Source organism: Anser cygnoides, chromosome 1 (assembly GCF_040182565.1).
Source record: "Anser cygnoides isolate HZ-2024a breed goose chromosome 1, Taihu_goose_T2T_genome, whole genome shotgun sequence".
Classification (NCBI taxonomy): domain Eukaryota; kingdom Metazoa; phylum Chordata; class Aves; order Anseriformes; family Anatidae; genus Anser; species Anser cygnoides.
In genome coordinates this window covers 89508377-89529721 of record NC_089873.1, presented here as the reverse complement: position 1 = coordinate 89529721, position 21345 = coordinate 89508377, and the positions used below count along the sequence as shown (strand labels likewise).

Here is a 21345-nt window from a genome sequence, read left to right as displayed (position 1 = left end):
TCTATGTGGGGAGATGGAGGGAGAAAGAAGAGATCTGCATTCAGCGGATGACAATAACTCCAGAAAAGCTTCTTTAACCTTTAAGCTGAACTCAAGAATACACAGAGAGTTCTTCTAAGAGAAGTTGTTAAGAATTTTTCTTTACAGGAGGCCAAAATGAGCATCAGAAGCTTGTATTTATTTGTAACTCCTCAGCTATGATAAACTAAGCGTTGGACCTTCTTATGTATCAACACTGTCTAAGAGTCAATCCAGTGTGGGGTACTGCTGTTCCATGTGGAATGGCCAGAAGTCTAACACATACTTCTGCTGTTTATAGCTGCAAAACACAGGACACGTAGGCAAGATAGTTGGTCAAAAATTGGAAACATCGTTTACAATAATCGGTTGATAAAACATCAACTTCTCTGAATACATCAGTGCCAGTCAACTTAGCTTGTACAGCAGACTGTCTGTCCTTCCCTCACCTCCACTTTTCCCTTATTACATGACCAAAATTAATTTACCTGGAATTGTTTTGTTTGTAGAATGATAATAAATGGTGTCCTATTTAAGGGCGGCAATCTATGTTTTGTGTTTTAATATCAGCACTGGGTGCCCATCAGTATTACAGTATTTTAGCCCAAATGATGAGTTGTTAAACATTCAATAAAGTTAGCAATTTAACAATATTAAAAAAAAAAAAAAAAGTAATGATAAACTACTTAATAATACTATGGAAAAAAGCAACACAAGACAAAGCCACCCTTTCCATGAAAAAACAGACAAGACTGACCTAAAATATTTATTTCATTTATTCTGGTTATATGCAGACACATTTTTAGAATCCAGTTGATATCTGAGCTGATCTTTGCTCTAAAGATGTTTTTGCCAGCTGCTGGCAAAAAGCTGTGTCAGACTTCCTCATCTAGTAAAGTTTACAAGACTTCGGCTTGACTCAGTTCATTTTCTGTGCAGTTTATGTATTCATGCATAGCATAATCAGACTGGCATTGTTGTGGCAACATCAAAGGGGAATCACCTTCTGGCCAAGCCTGTGAGATCTCTCTTCAGTTGTCTCCATCTGAAATCACTGAACCAAAATATGTTCTGGGAGAAACAGGCATAGCTTCACTAAATCAGTATGATAATCAAAGCTTTATAATTAGATCAATGTAAAGAATAGCAGCAAGCTCTGGCAAAAATCTGCAATGGACTTGAGCCCAGATATATCCAGAACCTAATTTGTCCTAGGAATTTTTCATACCTCTGAACAGCTGCACTGAACCAGCAATTCAAAGGTTCTATGGATCCTGGTGATCCTAGCCAAAGAGCATCAGCAGAGGCTGGAATATACGTAAAGGAACATATTTCAGTGTTTCTTGATACTTCAGCATTCTGTGTCTAATTGGACGAATCACAACAACCATGCAACCATTGTGGTTGCTCTGCCCACTCTGATGGGCAGATAAACTCCACCACAACTTCTTTTTCACTCCCCCTCCTCAAAGGAGGAGGGGAAGAAAATATGATAAAAAGGGCTCAAGGGTTGAGATAAGGACAGGGAGATCACCCACCAATTATCATCATGGGCAAAACAGACTAAGTGTAGGGAGATTAAAATAATTTATTGCCTATCACTAGCAGACTAGAACAGTGAGAAACTGCAAGCAAGCTACAAACACCTCCCCCCCCCCCAAGCATCCTCTTCTATGTTCTCCCCATGAGTAGCACAGGGGAATGTAGGCTGCGGACAGTCCCTGACACTTCATCTCCGCTGCTCTGCTCCTTCACGGTCACTCCCTGCCCCTGCTCCACGTGGGGTCCCTCCCACGGGATGCCGTCCTGCCCGAACTGAGCCTGCGGGGGCTGCCCACAGGCAGCAGCTCTTCCAGAACTGCTCCCACACGGCTCCGTACCACCACGGGGTCCATCCCCCAGGAGCAAACTGCTCCAGCACGGGTCCCCCACGGGCGGCAGCTCCCCCCAGACCCCTGCTCCTGCGTGGGCTCCTCTCCACGGGCTGCAGCTCCGGCCCGGGGCCTGCTCCTGCGGGGGCTCTCCATGGGCCGCAGCCTCCTCCAGGCCACATCCACCTGCTCCCCCGGGGGCAAATTTTATTTGCAGAGAGGTAGTAATTGCTCGAAATTCAGTCTGTTGAGACATATACTTAAGACGGCGCCCAATGTTTGCAGGTTGGAAAATACCGTATAGCTCAGCCACAGTTTCTGAATTTTAAGTTATTCTACAGAAATTCTGAAACCTTTACAGAGGATTGTAAGTTGTTTAGATTTCTGTTTCTTTTGAAGACTGGGAGAGGAGAATAGTGACAATATTAAGCATGTTGCTTTGGTTCCAATCTAATTCCACCAGGAAAGAGTCTGATTTCAGAGAAGCCTTCATCAGAAAAGGTAGGAAATTGTATACAGAGCTGTATATTCTGCTGTATATTCTGTATATACACTCCTGCTTTCCCTCACTTTCAGGAAAGATTCTTTGATTCTCAAAGGCATCTTCTTCAGAAGCAGAATCCCATCATGCCAGTATTTATGGAAATGTGTACTTTCATTGACAGACAGAAGTGTGTACAAGACAACAAACTTTCAGAATCGTGAAACAATCCACTGTCCTGTGCAAAGATCCGTGGCTGTTCCACCTGCTATAACCAAATATAAATTTGATACTGCAAATCTCACCTGTGCCATGGCAGAGTAAGTGCATTGGGAGCCTTGAAGAAGGCACTGCTTTTGAGGAGTCATTGATCTTGAACTGGCCACACCTGCCATACCGTGCCTCTTACTTGGAGCTGAGAAACCAGTATGTTATTACTATAATCTGTAATTTATAATGTATTTGGGAATGGTGAACTCTATGTGTACCACAGAGCATTGATTCTGACTGAGAAAGCACTGCAAATTAGGGCGTTTGTGCTCCACAATACATTTAATCTGAGTACATGCAGGCCTGTGCTGTACAAATCCCTCGGTAGCAGAATAACCTCAGCCAGCTCCTTGCAACTGAGGACCCTGCAGGCAGCTCCTGCCATGTACAAGGCCTTGCCTTTATCAAACAGTGCAGCAAGACATTCTCATGTGAACATCCTTTAGCAACAGAGTTGGTTTCTTGTAAGAAAATTATTTAATAGCTTGAATGAGCATAAGGGAGGAGCTTCTCTCCATGGACGGAGTTTGCACAGCGTGCCCCCTTGGGAGAGATCCAGCCAGGGTTCATCCAATGTTGTGCAAATGCAGGGTTTCTGAAATCTGAAGGGAAGTAAGATTGACTCTCATTCTGTCTTATTAAGACAGCTATTTTAAAACTATTTTTGTTGTTTTTTTCTTATTGAGATCCAGAAAGAATCCTGCACCATCTCTCTTCTCTTGCCCCCCTCCCAGATGCCCCCCAACAAGGAACAGTAAGTTCTTCTCCAATGTATATATACTGCTTAGCTCTCTATATACATATGTATATATTTGAGTTCTAGATATGGCTACATAAAAATACGATATCAAGACAAGTACTTGATTAATTTTTCTAGAATTTGCTTGAAGTATTTAATGAATTATAATGCTCTCTGGCATCTGTATCGGTAGCAAAATGCTGAAAGGGAGACTTTTATCAGAAAATTTCTGCAGGCTCAAAACAACACCCTAATCGATATAATCCAAAATCTCATTGCAAGTAAAACATTTCACTGTATAATATTACTTAAGTTTTATTTCAGCTATCAAGAGAATACTTATTACTAAGGAAACAAACACCAGCAAGTATTATGTTGATCACCTTATCTGACAGTTGTTGTAAGCATGTTGATTATTCAGCTCAAATTTCCTCAAAATAAAGAGTGTTATGTGCTCACTGGATTTTATATGCCCAACCAGTGAAAAGTACTCTATTAATAGAATTAAAAGTACTATGTCTATTGGGAATCTTGTTGATAGGAGCTGGAATTCTCAAATCACGTTACATTTTAGTTATTCATACCACAATGTGCCATTGTATCTAAAAGCAAGAGAGAAAGCCATTTTCCTGCTTTTCAGGTGTGAAATACCAATGCTTCTAATGTACTTCTACTCTAGTATCAGGAAGAGACAAGACAGAAAATCAGTCACCTTGCGTGCACACCAGAATAAGCCGAAGGTATATGATTTTGCTGTGGTACAGTAGAATTTGCTGCTTTCAAGGTTTGGCTTAAGAACTGTTGGTTGAAGGAAATTGAGACAAATGGGTTGCTCTGCCAATGCCATTAAGATAAAAGAAGGCTTGTATTAAACAGGAGTGTTCCACTTAAATCAGGCATCCAGCTAAAGTGGGTCATCTTAACCTACCCATCTCGCATAAAGGCCACCCTTATCCTTTCCTCGGAAGCCTGGCTGATTTGAGCTGTAGCAATTTCTGTACTACAAATGCTCGGAGTTGATTTGGGCCAGCTGCCCTGTAATCGAAGTTAAGAGGCATTAACTACTTCACTGCTGCTTCACTGACGTCTGACACTGTGCACAATTTGTCTCAAGTACGCCACCTCTTGTGACAAGATACAGTAGACCTGAAGTGCTACTGTTCCAGTGGAAATTGGCATAATTTGCCATTATACAGAAACAACAGTAAAAGCCATCAAAAGTAAGGGCTAATAAGCAGAAGAAAAAAAGCAACTGCATGTATTATTTTTCCCCTTTGAACAGAAAGTAGTGTTTGCAGCTGTTTTAAAGTGCTGTGTTACATACTGAGACATATCAAGATAAGCCTTTTAATTTAGGAAACGTAAGTGATGATACACAGGGTCACAGTGAGCAGCAGCAATTCAGTTCAGTGGGGTTTCTCACATGATTAGGAACTAATCAGCGGGCTCAGCTCTGATCCCTATTTCAAGTTTCAGCCAAAGGAATCAAGAGGTCAGGAGATCACTTTGGCATGAGATACTTGCATAGCTAGACGCTGCTCAGCATGACAGGTCACCTGCTGCGAGGAATACGCGTCCCCAGCAGAGTGGGCAATAGCAATGAGACACAGAGAGAGAAAAGGAAAAAGCAAGAATGTTTCTTCAGCAAACCTATGAGGGGCAGGATGAGAAACAAGACTGCTCACTTAGCTTGATAATGTGTTATTAAAATGACACAGAGTTTAAGTTTTTATGAAGGTCTCTACGTGTCCAATCAAAATACATTTTCAATGTGTAGTGTTGGCTCATTCCCTCCCACACCCCAACAAGCCCTATTTCTGCTGCCAACCCTGTGTATAATAATATCCCCAGAACATATCTGGAACATGAAGAAAGAGCCTCACACGCATATGCATCAGAAAACAGAGCATTCAAATATTTTTGCCTTCTGAAAAAAAATCTGTTTTCTTCTAAATTTTATCAGTGGTAAAGGAAACAGGATGCATGAAGACTGCCTGAGGAATTTAAAACTTCTAAGAAAAAGCTGCAAAGATATCAGCCAATGCATTAATCTCACAGAATTTTGTTCTTCTCAGTTATGTGTGTGTTTGCAGTTAGGTATCACAGATTGCCTATTAATAGATGTACAGTAAAGCCAGAGAATACAGTAGATTTTTCAAGATATGTGGTTATCCTTAACTACATGTCAGAGAGAAAAATCAATTCCCTTTTTGTATTAACCTTCCTTTCCTAAGCTTCCTTTTTGCTCTCTTTCCTACATAGTTAAAAAAGACTGAAGGAGTAACTGTTTATTTTAGTACCTTCAGTCATTTTATAATATACATCCAGTTCTTGCTAATAATCCCGTGAAAAAATATAATGATGGACAGAAACAAAAAAATGCATGCCAAAGCATTGCAATTTTCTCTCTTGAATTAAAACCCACAAGCACGTGTGGTCAGTGGTCACTGCAGCTTGAGCAAGCCTGCAGAAATGCCTCTTGCCTTGTGTGAGAAACAAGGGAGGGACATGCAGTAAGTGCCGTATAAATGTGTATACCCACTGCCATTTCTGAGTTGGGATTGTTTTCCGGACTTTAGCTCCCTTTAACACGTAGCAGGTAGTTCTGAGAGCAGTTGTTGAACTCAAGTTTCTGTGCCCTAAACAGACCTTGTCAGACAAAGCAATGTCTGCTGTCTCCCATATACATTGATGTTTGTTACAGAGCATCCACTGAGGTTTTTCAGCAGCATAATTTAACATTTTCAGGTTACTGATAACCTTATTAAGTTTTGCTAGCCAGCAGATTCAAAGCCTAAGCCTTTTCCAACAACTGGCACAAGATATCGGCACATTTATTTAAAGACATATATTGCATGTATTAAAAAGAAAAGTAGAAAAGATAAAAATACTGTCCCTCCTCTAGAGCAGATTGGTTGCAACAAGAATTTAAAATCTTGTTAAGAGGAATTTATGCACGCACAAAATACTCCTGTTATGTGCAGTTTAATTAATCACCTACATAAAACTCAAGGCCATCTGTTCAATACACAGGGAATGAAACAGGATAAGATGAGATAGCAGAGGACTATTACTGCAATAGCACTTAAGCTTAATACTTACTGTGACTGGCCATTGCAACACAAAGACACTGTTAGTACTGCTTGGCAGAACGCTGAGAAGAATATCCCCACACCTAACAAGAAGCCTCACAGAGAACATGCACATTTCTAGGGAAGCAAATTCCTGAAGCAATAGTAGTCTCTGATGCAACTATAACCAAACTATAGATCTATTTGACACACTGATAAAACTTTGAGTCCTAAATTTAGCTGTGATGGTGGTCAGCTAGCCACTGAACCCATGAGTACGTTCTGGGACTGTGCAATGGGTGGGTTCTGCCAGCAACTCTCACTTTAAGCCTTTATTTTCTTCCAGTTTGACAAATTCCTTACAGGCAAGCACAAAAGTGCAAAAATCTGTCATGGTAAATACAAAGTACAAAATGATATGAGGTCAGAGTCCTCACTCTCACCTGAAGTAGTAGATTACATGCATTTCATGGAGTGGTAATATTTGGATAATACAGCTGCAACCACTGCTGAATGTTACTGGTCCCAGCAGCATGCACAGGCTTATTATCTTAGATTTGTTTTTTCTGTTGTTGTTTGGTTGGTTTTTGAGCAACAGAGCTATACAAAACAGGAAGCAGTTGAGAATCCAGGCTTATTTTACCTTCTCCCAAACTAGTTAATTCATACCCTGAATAAAGCTTATCATAATAAATTATTCATCCACCAAAAATATGTTTAGAGACTTCTTACCTAATACACAGTTGCTTAAAAACAGTATTCAACCAAACTGCTATTCTCATTACATAATTCGATATTTCAAAGCACATATTATCCTTTTTTTTTTTTTTTAAATCTTCCACAAAAAAGACTGCTCTAACTGCCTTTGCTGGCAAAATTGTTACTCAGTGTAAATATTAATGTAATTGACATGTTGAATTGATACTTGAAACAGCTCACAGCTGGTAGCTTGCCTAATGATTTTATTATTGTTATTATTTTGCATATCACAAAATGCCTTCTCAGAATTTTTTTCTTTGAATGTACACTTTTGTTGTCAAAAAACTAACTGGAAGGGTTTGTTGTTGTTGTTGTTTGTTTGTTTTTGTTTGTTTGTTTGTTTTCAATTTTTCCATGATAATTAAAAACGTTGATTTACACATCTACAGCAGATTACACAGACACATGTCAGACTGTAATGCTGCTGAGCGCTTAAAAGCTATGATTCTCCCATCATTTGTACTGGGTCTGCACACCACAGATACCAGCTGTAAAAAAATTTACCCATCTCAGTCATGGCAAGCAACATGATGGACTTTTTACCAAAATAACCTCTGCACATGATACGCAGTCAGCCAACTTACTGCTGGTAGTGGGAAGTCAGATATCACCTGATGCATTTTTAGAAGAACACCAAACTGACAGGGTGCTCAGTGCAGATCAACACTTCTGTGCAGTGTGGGTGCAATATCTGTCACTTGGTATCAGGAGCTAGGCCTAATGCCAAATTCCCTATATCACTGAACCACAGCCTGGCTTCATTTTGACAAAGTGCTCCAAGACCAAATATCTCACACCTACTTCAGTTTTGAGGTAATGCCACAACTGCACAGAGTTTACTTTTATTCCTTCCTATTTTACTGTTTTGTTTGTGCTTGGTTGTTTTTTGTTTGTTTGTTTGTTTGTTTTTCCAAGTCCTTCCTTATATCTGACCTTTGTTCCTTTCTCTTTTCTAAATAAAGGGAACAAACTTGAGACTTACCAAACAAGCTTGCCAGTTTTCTTTTTCCTTATGACATTTCCATCTTGCAGCAAATTCATCCCAGTTTGCAGTAGTCCCAATTCTTTATTCATCTTTATTTTGTAAGATATTAATACCTTTTACCTGAGAACAAAATAGGATGAAGGTATGAAAATGGGGCAGTCATCTTCTATCTCATGTTTTAGAAACAGCAATCAGAACTTGTGGGATTTCTGTTATCCCTTCCCATTTCTTTTTTTTGCCTAAGCAACAGCTCAGGAAGAACAGAATATACTGGGTAAACTAGGTAAATGACCTCTGCAGTCTTACAGTTCTTCCATCAACCTACTTAGCCCAGATGCCTTCTAGGAAGACATTTTATAATCTGTACCATTAACGACATTTTAGATTATTGAAAGTGGGGAAAAAAATAATAGTTCTAGTACACTTATTGTTCCTTTTCTTTTGGGCAAACAGAACCAAAACTAGGCTACTAATGTTCAATACCTTTCCTACTTTCAGGAAGAAAAGAAAAATATTTGGGTTGCCAATGCTACAGTGAAATGCTCTTTTTTTTTTTTTTTTGAGAAATATATTTTACAATTAAATTTGAAGAAAATCAAACATTCTAAATACAACATTTCAAGCAAGGATTTTTCCAGAAGATATTTGCCATTTCACAAATAAAACAATATCTCTAAAGGCACGCAAACTAAATCTGGTGGGTGAGTCACATAAAGCTTGTAAAAGTGTGTTTTTAGTGGCTTATATTTAGGACCAAATTAAACCTGACAGTTTCTTTTAAATCAAATTACTAAGTTAGAGGTCATAGTATAAGTTGTGCTTCATCAAAAAATAGCCTTCTTTTCCTCTAGAAGTGTTCAAAATTAGGGAAAAAAGATTTTACTCTGCAGCTGAATAAAATAAATCTATCAACATACTTCTTCTACCTCTATCACTCCAATGTCACATGGAGTAGAGCACTTGACTGAGTTTGTCTCCCATGCTCATGTCCAAATAACTCTAAATATGTAGTTATTTATTTATTTTATTTATTTATTTTACTAGAACAGGGAGGAAAGTCCAAGTTGATGCAATGTGAAAATACAGCTACATGTATATTTACTTGCTGCTTTCTAGGAAGTAAAAAGACTTTTCACATGGGGCCAGATACTATGCATTTGTGAGCAAAGCTGTGTTCTACACACTCAGGGCCGGATGAAGTGATCTGAGGGCACAAGGGCAGGTGGTCCAAAGGCAGCCAGATTATCTCTTACTCTGTGGTCAGACACCCCCATGGGATCATAAAAGCCAGCTGAAGCCTTGTTTCTGGTCTGCCAGAACGATTCCTTGGCACATGTTGGGGCTGCAATGAAAGAGCAGCCTTGGGACCGGGCAGGTCATGATCCACTGAACCACAGGGGCATTGCTTCACAGAGAGCCCTCCTGCCTATTTGACTTCCCCTTGACTTTCCCTCATGCTGCACATGCCAGTGCTAAGGATCTTTCTCATGGTTGTGCTACGTGTCGTAATTTATGGTTTTGTTGTTGTTGTGTTGCTTCTTTTGGGGGGGGGGGAGGGGGAAGGAAAAAAGGAAGGAAGAAAGACATACTCAGGAAAAAAAGAGGATCAAAAAGTCCTACTAGATCCATACTGCTCTAGAAAGAAGGACAAGAAGCAAATTATTGACATCATAGCAGGAGGATTTCTCACAATCTTTTCCTAAGTAAACACCTGCATGAACTCATTGCTTAAAGCAAAATCAATTGAGTTGTGCTTATCTCTCAACACAGTTATCAATTAATGAGTTCTCTGTATTTATAAGCTTCATTATTAGAGTGATATTCTTCATTGTATTAACTTCTTGCCTAATAATTAAATGTTTGCGTGCGTCCCCAGGGCTATTAAAAAGATATCCACAAAAGTAATTATGAGGACATTCACAGTCCTTTTTACCTCAGAAGAGATAAGAGATTTTCAAGGAAGTGTCTTTTAGTTCACAGTTTCATTGCTCGTAGTCATTCAATTAAAAAATAAATAAAAAAATTACAGTTAAATGGGCATTCCAGTCCTGGAAGTTTCAAGATTTAAAAAAATAAAAAATAAATAAAATGGGAGAGAGCAAGGTTCCTAAAATGTCATGATTACAAAAATACTGAATAAGAGATTTTTATTTATTTATTTATTTTTATTTTTTTAAGCTAGGTGCCCTGATGACAGGAAGGCGAAACCAATGGTAAAACGTTGGAATGGGATGGAGAGAAGTTTTGGACCTCAGTGGTCGATCATGAACAAGAGCAGAGTAACTCTTACGGGGAGCTCCTTTAACCATGATCTGTATCAATACCTGATGCAGATGGATAATATTGATATTGTTCTAGAAAGTCTGCCTATTAAAATGTCGAGAGGCCTAATTTCAGCTTTGTGATATAAAATGGGATTTGAATTTTTCTGACTTTGGCATAACATTATCCTGAACTTGTTTATTGTCAGTCTGTTAGCAGTCTGTTTCCAAGACACTGCTGGAAGCTGGGATGCAGTAGGGGAGACCATCAACCATCCAGGATTATTGTTATGGTTGGGCTGGGGATTTTGTTTTTCCTCTCTACATGTTTAATACATTACTGACTCCATTAGCTCCAGAAGATATATTAGTTGCCATCAGTCAATATTAGTGTTTTTGTTATAGGCCTGCCCATCAGATCTGCAGAGCCCTGGGGACAAGGTCTCCCCTCCCAGTGCTTGGTCTTACAGGAATCCTGGGAGTGGTCACTTCTCTCACCGACTAGACCTTCTGCTATTTAGTTTCAGTAAAAGCAGTGCAAGTATCTTGGCAGTCCAGTGACAATACAGTAGCTGACAGGCTGAAGATAGCTTTTGGGAATGGGATTTGGACTTGCTCCTCTGTAAGACTGATTAATATGGGAAGTGAAGGAGAAAATGAATCCATTTTCAACAACTTCCATAGTTCTAACTCACCTGTCTGACACTGGAAACTGCAGTGTGTATTTTTGGCACTGGAAATCTCCTTTTGTCATAAATTGAGGGGAAGGTGGACAGCTCTGGAAGTGTGATCAATGACTTAACTAATCTTTGCTGTCCTACAAATCCCAAGGGATGTGTGATATCGGAAACAGATTTTACTGGCTACCTCTAGGAGACAAATCCTATTTAGCTTAGAAAACACCCAGGCAGCACATCGGCCAGAGGAGGGTTCACAAGCTGTAGTGATGAGTGAGTGGTTCCATTCAGTTGTCTCGTTACCCTTAACTGGTTCTGATGGTATCCGTGACTTTCCCGTTTCCTTTCCCTGTCATGTCAGTCATTTGGGGGCATATTATCTTCTCAGTCATTTTTAAGAAGCCATAGTTTACCTCCTTGAAATTAGCATTGAAGCCGACCCCCCAAAATGTGTACTGATTTTGAAAATACATCACTCTCAGTTTTGTCCCCCAAATTCTCTTAGCCAACATGTGTTTACACTGTATATTCTTACATTCTAGAGTCTTTTCCATAACAAAGTGAGTTATTTAGGACTCATAGTACAGTATATATAATGTGTTAAATCAAATATAATTTGAATCAAAATAGGGAAGTAGACACAAACCTTTTATTAACGGTCTAACCATCGGGATTATGATGTTCTCCCTCTCCACATCATCTATACCTGAAGGTCAACCTTCCAGTATGGAATGACCTTGTGGGATCTTATTTCATCTTCTTACTTCTTCCTACCAAATATTCTTATCAAAACATTTATCTGATTATTTCTCCTTTCATCTACTTTAAGTATAAATAACACACAAAACTTTTTTTTCTCCAAAATTATGAAACAACAAAAGTATGTTATTCCAAAGCAAATATATTCCCTGATTAAAAGCAAAGCAACTCCATCTGCTCCATCTATGTGTAGTTACAGCATTCACATAGAATATATGTAAGAAACCTGTCAACACTCAGAAAGAGTGGGAGGCATATGGTTTTATCACACAATTTCACTAAATTTCAAAACTAACCATACACAACTGAGTCTAATGCTGATAGTAAAGACAACATTATACTTTTATTGGGTATTCTTTTTCAGTATAGAAGCACCCACAACAGGAAGCACAGCTGAACAGCAGGAAATAAATTAAGATGAGTAGGCTATAAAGGTGCCGTATCTCACTGAAATATCAGATGCCCCAAAGGGCCAGAATATCAGACCTGTTTAAAGCTGTGCACACTTGTCAATAAGCTACTTCTGCAGCCATCACTTTCGAACTACATAGACCAGAGTCTACTCTTCTACTGCATCAATTCTATCTTAAAGAAAGTGTCCTTATAAACCCAGGAGGGGTCACACAGAACTCCTAAGCCAACCAATCCAGGAGGACAACAAATACTAGCTGGACAAGGGCAGTGGAAGGTACATCAAGCTGCTAAACACTGGTGATTTGGTAATTAGACAAAAAGGTGAAATTAAGCAGCAGGAATTCCCACACTGAGCTACTCTCTTTCATTAGGACTTGAAATGCCTTTAAAATAAGATTATCACCAGATTACCACAGTCTTTAAATTTCCGTTTCTTCTGAAAGAAAAGCCAAATGAGAATCAAGCAGTAGTCTACTTGGTAGCCCTTGAGCCAAGTATGCTTTTATACTTAATGCTGAAAAAAATATGTCTTGTTCTATGTACGGTAACACTGTATATCTGTCTGAATGTGAGTGTGAATGAGACAGATGCTAAAACTCCACCTTTTGTCACATGAGAAAAACACAAACAACGAGACATTTGCCTTGCTGTTGTTTGTTTTACATTACACACACAAGATATCTGCTGAAAAAATGTGAGGGAACCAAAGGAGATGATGCAACAGTAACCAATGCTTGGGTTATTACAGCAGAAATGAGTAATTCTTGAGTATGAAAATTCTCTCCTGTGTTTAGCTGCTGGTTGAATGGCTCCACGAACCCTGGTATTCTCTACATTTTTCTCGTGATTTTTTAGGATGGTGAATGTTTCAATTGATATAAACTTCTTGATCTCAAGTCATCCTTACAAAAATTAGGATTATAGCATCAGGTACTCTGATTTTCAGTAGTTCTCACTGCCTAAAGCCCTCTCTTCACTTATTTGTATAAATAGTTACAGATCATTACATTTTCACAGTATTTTCACAGTATAGTTTAATTATGGACATCCTTCATTCTGTAATTCTTGTGATTGGAGGTATCTTAAAATAGACTAACCGGCACATTAAACTACACTAACTTCCTTCACAGCAAGAAAGAAACTATGTTGTACATCACCAGCCTTCAAGGACAAATCTTCAAGGCTTCTCTCTGTCCTGCTTTGAGCTCACAACTTATCATTCATAATGAACCTTTTGCCATCAGGCACAACTGTCAACAGGTGACAAATCATTGTTTCGAGTGGCAGTTTTTCACTTTTTGTTGCTCCAATTCCCTTTCTGACATCCTCTTATAGGTTATATATTTTCTATAGAAACAAACACATTATGCTTTACCAGCCTTTCATTTCCCAAACTCACTCTCTAAATCACAAAATAAGGAATAGCAAAAATCCAAAGTTTAACTACCTTTTAACCATAGATAATAGTGTCTTCCAGATCAGAGAAATATAGTGGGCATATATTGTGCAGGCAGAAAACTAGCTAATTCAAGAGCTCAAAAAAAAAAAAAAAAGTGCACACATTTTGAAAGGCAAGGTGTTCTTTTCTTCAGGAGAAAGAAACTTCAAGAAGTCTGTGAGTTAGGATAGGAGAAGGGGAAATATGGTATTCCTTACAGAAAGGTCACTGAGATTGTCTACCAGAATGATCACAGATGATATCCCAGGAAATAATGCATGCTATTTCCTTAAATTTGTGTTATTTCTCTGTTTTTGAAACAATGCTATCAATCTTAGCATGGTTGTTGCATCCCTGGACGAATAAATTTTTTGGATTCTCTTGTAAGCCTTGGGCCTGCTGGTGCAGCTGCAGGAATGAAGAAGTGCACAGGTTGCAGCTGTGAACCACTGATCCGGGGCCTGACTCCACAAAGCCCAAATGTTTTAAAAAGGAAGGCTGAGCACAGTTGCTCAAGATCAGTATGTCAACCCCAAAGAATTCAAAAGGTAACTATGTCCAGGCCACATATCCAGCAAGTCCTTAGTACAAAACGACAAGGTGCACATGTGCTTGGCAGTGATACCAGTTGGTTCCTGATGCTTTTGTTAGCTTTATTAGACCATACAAATTATGCAATTGCTTACCTACAACTGGGTCTTCAAACATGGGTAACAAAAGTAGATAGGCTTCTTTTGCTACAATTTTTATGCACGTTTCTTGCTTTCCCCCCCAGTCCTCTCCTTTGATGCTTCCCAGGACCCCTCCAAGACAGTACTCTCCAGTCGCTTTGAATTCTTGTATCCTAGGACCTGCTATACTCCCAGTCTTCCCCATATTATACTGGAGAAATTCCCCACAGCACTGAACTGTACTAATACCAACTGGCCTCCACCCAGCCACTAACTACTATGAAACGTCATACCTTCTAACCCTCTACTTTTGTGGAGATAGTAATCTGTCAACAGTTTCAGCCTGTATTAGAAACATAGGAGTGGCAGACAGATGGACAAAGACAGCACATTCATATACCACTAATCTCCTTAGAAACCAAGCTAAAAATATTTATCTTAAATCTAGAATGAAATTCCTATTTAGGAGCAAATGGAAGTGCTGTAATAATTCTCAATCAATTCCTCCAATCACTTCATCCTACATGCTTTAATTTTCCTTAGTAATTTGTGAGGATACCTAGTACATGCAGAAAGTCTTTCAAATTCTCTTGGTTACTTTATTCTTAGACACCTACTTCGCAAACCCGTACAAAAGTTTTTGCTGCTACAGTGACCTGCAGACTGACAACACTTAGAAGGATCATTTAAAGACCTAACTCCTCCGTGTGAATTAGAAAGTTTAGAGGGATAAGCATAACGCAATAGGATGCTCTCCCATTTACCCAAGCCATGTCATTTCCAACCCTTTAGAAATACAAGGGTAGCTTCAAATGCCTTCCCAGAGAAGTAGAAACAGCATAGCAGTGCCACAAAACCTGAGAGGTGCACGTTTAGCAGTTCTATTGACCATTCATTCCTCTTCCCATGTGTAGCTGAACTGTGGGAAAACAGCAAGCATATAGCTAAAATGTGCGCTTTGTTCCCCAGAAAGGAACAAAGAAAAGCATACAAGGATTGGCTGAGTACATACCTTGTAATACCTTCCCTTTCTATTAAATCCTCATTATAAAAACAAAGCAACCTACCTGATCCATCCACTTCCCTCACAATTTCTGCCACTTCCTCTGGTCATACTACCAACACAATTTAAGGAAGCAAAACTAAAAGGTACCCAACATCATTGTGAGAGAAAGAGGACAAGAAATGCTGTTAGCCTGGCATGTGAATAAAGACCACATCTAGCACTACCTGTATCTACTGATGCAGAACAACCTGTCTGCATGGACAGTTGCAGTTGCACAGGTCTTAGACCACCATGAACAAATAAGTCCTGTGGTGCTACTTCCTTGTGCTTAGTTTTCAGGTACTGATACTTTAAGGAGGACTTTGTTGTTGTTGTAAAGATTAATAAGTCAATAAATATAGGTAAGCAATACTAAAACATCTTTCAACACGTTGGGCCCTTATGCTTCCTGAAAAGACTAAAAGGCCAAGAGTTTCAGTGGAATGAAATAATGACTTTTCCAAATTAAAAGATTTGCTGCTACTTTGCAATGGAGAGGAGCAAGAGAAGGACGGTGGAGTGAATCAGAAGATAATTCCACATATAATTTGCTAACTTATTCACATTCAATTTGCAGCCGTTAAGGCAATCCTTCCTCCCCAGGTACTCAAGAGATTACTCTTAATGCTTCCACTGGGATTCTCAAGAATGAATCCCTGCAGTTTCACAGGACTGCTATGCTTCGACTGTTTTGTCTGCTCCCTCTTCTGTGCACAAATGTAACACTCATTACAGCTAAAGGGGTCGCGTGGAAGCTGCCCAAGGAGAGAAATATCGCAGAACGCTGGTCATATAAAGTTAACTGTTTACTCTATGTTATGCAAAGTTTCATAATTTACAATTACTTTGTTGCTCAGAATTGTGAATTTCAGTAACACCTAAGAAATATCAGCTGTGACCACATGAAGTATTTGGTACTGAAAAAGGTGAGAAAAATGCAACTGGTTAGCAGGCCCAGCCACTGCTCTTCCAGTGCCACCACTGACACAGGAGCCGAGTCCATGGACTTCCTCAAAGCCAGCTACAGCCACAAGGGATGTGGTGACAGAATTGTCACATGCTTTGCGTGACCTCAGTCATTCCTCCACATCCCCAACATCACATCAGCCTTCATCACTGAATGACATGGAACTACCATACAGTTGTTGAGGGAAACATCACAGTGTTTATAATGGTCTTGCTGTTATATTTCTGGATCCAGAGGTTCCTGACACGAAGTTTAATGTTAGGTGAACAGAGGAAATGGCACAATGACTGCCCTGCATAGAGGGGCTGGCTCACACTTTGGTTCTCCAGATTCTCACACACAAACATACTTTATAGTTCAAATAGATAACTACCTGATTATTACAAAAGCAGCGGAAACACTATTATTATTATTATTTTGAAAAAAACGTCCAGATTGATCAAATAAAATGGTAGTAGAAGAAATATGCTTACTCACAAGTATGCTTTTCAAAGACAGGCTGAAGTACAAGCTGAGAGTTAGGGCACATATTCCTCTAGCCAGTGAAAAATGAAATTCGGGACTAATAAAAGAAAAGCAAATTACTCATTTCTCCCAACTCAAACTCAAAGCCTTTATTTTCCAGGAAAGACAAAGAGTGTACATGGTTCACAAATGAGTTAGTTGTATACACAGAAGTCCTTTTTTTTTTTTTATGGAAAGCACATTATAAAAAAAGATAGGAAAAAACTAGAAGTATAAAGCAGGACTTATTAGTGAAAGATCATCATTGGTCATTGTATGTTGTATTCATTTAGAAACTGCCTTGGGCTTGCTGAATTATATTATAAGGCTAACAAGGGGTGAAATATGTGAAAAACACAGGTGATTTTTATCCTTAGAAGCTGATTTTTTTTTTTTCTCCACAGCCCAGAAAACCAAATGTGCCATTAATATGGACTGAGTAGTTACAATGGTAGGCATTACCACCTATAAAAGAGCAGTGTGTACTTTACAAAAAAGTGGGTGAATAACAGTTTTCATCCTCCCTTGGCTTGACAGAATCAGAGCCAGACATCTTTTAGAGTATGTTGTAAAACATTATGAGTCCAGCTTTAGCCCTTTCTCTTTCTCATATACACACACGCACACAGAGGTCAAAAAGTTGAGGTGGCTTGAGTGGCAGTCAGTCAGGAGATATTACCTAGGGACATAACTATCAGTTATGGACACTAATCAAAAATAATTGATAGGCACATAGATTAAAAAAAATGTTTAAAAGTCACAGAATACTCTTTGATAGATCAGTAATACTGATGTAAATAAATTAGAGTAATTACTAATGTAACACTGGTGTAAATAATACTTGGGCAGGAATTTTATTTTCTGAGTTCCAGATTGACATTTACATCATATGGAGAGGTTTTGTTTGTTTTTATTATTGTTCTTCACGTCCCAGGGGGTGATATGAGAAATGCATCTTAGAAGACATGAATTGAATACTTGTGCTTGTTTGGCAGGAGTAGCTGATTACCAGATATTGAGCCTTTCACTTTTTGGTCACTGGTAAAAATTAAGCGCAGTCAAAAGTGAAGCAAGTCCCCGCCACCCATCAGTTTTTCAGTGATCTTTGTGAAGCAAAGTAGTGCCTTCAATTCTGTTTATAATAACCAAATCTCCATGGTTCAAAGGAAAACAAAGAAAAACAAACAAAAAACCCGAAGACATTATTATTGCCAGTTTTAAGAGAGAGTCTAGAGAAATTCCTGACCCTGCACATCAGAGTTGTGCCGCATTTCGAGAGCTGCCTTTCTATATACTTTCTCAGCTCTATGGATACAGAAACTACACGTGGCTACAGCTTAATCCACATGACAGCCTACAGTTTAAAAGAAAAGAAGAATGTTTCTAAGCTTAAGAGTAATGCACTTCAGTCATTTATCAGTAAAACCTAGCATTGTCAGAAAGTCATCATACCCAGGGAGAGGAGTTGCAGATATTCTGTGTAAAAAAACGGGGGGGGGGGGGGGGGGGGCATGACTTTCACCATCAATACAGTCTGAAGGGATTACAGAGAAATAAATGCCAAAATAAAATAGAAGTGACAGAACAGAAAGACTTCCCACCAGCAGTGTGCACAAAAAGGACTCCACACCATCTCTTCAAAGCGTATAAACCCAGACATTGCAGGCAGAGAGTTACGGTGCTGTTGGTAGCATGAGCCCAGGCAGAAAGTGCTCGGCGTTGGCTGCCACAAGGACAGACACAACCCCTTTCCCTGGCGTCCAGCACGAGCAGTGCAACGCTAGGCACCTGGCTGGTTACAAACTAGTAGCAAGCACTTATGATCCCCAGCAAAATCAAAAGGAGCTGCTCGGATCAGCAGGAGCTTCTGTAATCGATCAATCAATCTTTTCTTAGTGAATTGTGAATTTCACAGATATTGCAAAGCTACTCTGAGTTTGCGTAAGCAGCCCGAGATTTTCTCCTCTTTTTGTTTGTTTGTTATTGCACCTACTTTTTGAGAGAGTTTAAGTAGTTTATATGCTCTCTTGAGAGCGACATTGAGAAACCTGCAATGCAATTAAACATTAAATCTCGTCCACAACACAAAGCATATGGATCATGCTTTAATTTCAGCAAGCTCTAAATAAGACTTTGCTTCTGTGCTCATTTAAACCAAAAAGCAGACCAAATGCACTTCCCCAGCAGCACCCTGCATTGAACAAGAAATCTGCACCATCCAGTTGCTTATGCTGGCACCTGCTACTTGTTTAGCTGCCACTACTCAGAAACTCAAGCTCCTGGAAAGTTTGTGCACAAAATGCTTGGCATTGATCATTTTCTCCTCAATTTAGACTTCACCCTGGTATCCTCAAGCTGCACCATGTAGTGAAGTTCGTACTCCTCCACTTCTAAAATACCTTGACTTGAAATTTTCAACATGGAGGAATTCCCTAAAGGAATAATAAGGAACGGTGTTGTAGAAATTCTTTCCCATTTGGGAAAAATGACATACACATTTCTCAAGACATAAAAAGTATTTTTTACTCTGATCAAATGCATTTCAATTACATTAAAATGTTTTAACATACTACACTGTTGTATATATATATATTCCAAAGTAACTTTATAATATATTATTATGCAAGGAGATTAAATTATTCTACTGGATGCCTGAAATGTTTTGGAGTAGAATAAATTCCATCACTGCCTCTGCTCACCTTTTTTTTTTTTTTTTCCAGCACCTGTCAGACTGCAATTGTTTTGAAGCAGTTGTTTTGGAAAAGTATTTTCCAAAGGTTAGAAGAGATTCAGCTGTGATCCCATTTCATATTAACTGTGGCTGATGTAAGATATTTCTGAAGTTTCACAACATGTGAAGTGCCGCTGCATTTATTTGGGCATGCTAGTAGCAAAAAGTCTTGCACTGGGGAAACAAAATTTGAAGTGATCCTAAACAAATTATTAAACTTGTTCCTGCAGAATGAAAGATAATGTTTATAATTTTAAAAGCCAATCTACTCTACTTTTGAAAAAATACAAGCCTTCATCAATTAAGACGGTTGCACACAGACACATGGAACAAGGATGACAAAATGTTTGGTTAATCAACAGTATTTTTAGATTGCGCTGCATTGCTTGCCAAGACCAGGGGAACTGATTATTGAACAAAAATGATTACACTGATACGGACACTTTCATTCCTGTTTTGTTAGTGGCAAAGTATTATTATTATTATTATTATTTTTAAATCAACTCAACGTTTATGCCTTTTTATCAGCACATAGAGTCTAGCCTGGGCTAGTAGGTGCTTTACAGATTGCTCTTTTGTAGATGTGCAGGAATGCAATTTTGCAGAGGTAGTTTTATTAATTTCTAATATTAGTATTTTTCAGTTTCTGAAGACAGTGTGGAAGGAAAGCTGTAAAAGAGATAAGTTATTAGTGCTACTGTAGTATAAACATCATTTTAGAGAAAAAAAATAATAATCAAAAACTTCAAACATTTTGTTGCTGATAGGGGACCAAATTATGTTTCTGGCTACACCGCTGTAAACTTCAGAAGAAACTAGATTAGATGTAGTTTAGACATAGTTTAAGTAGGTGTCTGCCTCCATGAATAAGGCTAAGCATGGCAATACAGAGATTCAAGTAATATTCTTTTATTATTATTTTTCTGATCTTTCATGCTGGAAAAATACACTCACAAGATGCAGATCGAAACATTATATATATAGCCACTACTGTGAAAAGTAGTTTTATTTTGATATTAAAAGTTACGTTAACATTTTAAATTTCCAGTAAAATCTCTTTTGTGGATAGTAGTGCAATTATCCATGTTACAAAGATGACTTTTATAATTCTCTTATTTTTCCAAATGAAAATATGTAATAAATTTTGCATCGCGTGTAAAATAAAGAAATTTTGTCAAAGATTTTCAGCACAAGCAGGCAAATTTAACTTCAATACTAACTTCTAACTTTGGAAAAGGATTTCAACCTCAGCCTTAAGCATGGTTTAGCTTCATATAATATGCTACTTTCTATTACATAAGATGTCTTTAAAAAGTGAGCCCTTAGTCCTGAACAAAGCATAGGAGTATTTTAAGGATCTGGAGAGCCACAGCTGATCTGTGGGCAAACTGTGAGCAAGAGCTGTGATTCAGCTAAGGATCACAGTTCCTATCTGAAGGACTTCCCGAGGCAGTCAGCCCTGAGGGGGTGAAAAACAGGAGTAAGCTCTTCTGGATGAAGATGCAGAGAAAATAACAGCTCAAGTATGGTCTCAACCCCAGCAAATATCTTTCCTGCCCCTATGGAAGAAAGGAAGAAACTCTCTTAAAGGCAAATGGAAGACAGGAAAAATAATAATAGTGTTCTCACTTCTCACCAGAAAATAAATTCACATTTTTGGTGACTTTTTGGTGACTTCAAGAGG

At 38.7% G+C, this 21345-nt stretch overlaps 1 long non-coding RNA gene across 1 annotated transcript in view; it reads right to left on the bottom strand.

Annotated features, from left to right (window-relative positions):
• Positions 1–8400, bottom strand: part of LOC106037309 (uncharacterized) — a 131524-nt gene extending 123124 nt beyond the window's left edge. The window contains exon 1 of the long non-coding RNA XR_001207940.3: positions 8192–8400. This is a non-coding gene — a long non-coding RNA (uncharacterized lncRNA). The remainder of the gene's footprint in view (positions 1–8191) is intronic.
• Between the last annotated feature and the right edge of the window lie 12945 nt (positions 8401–21345).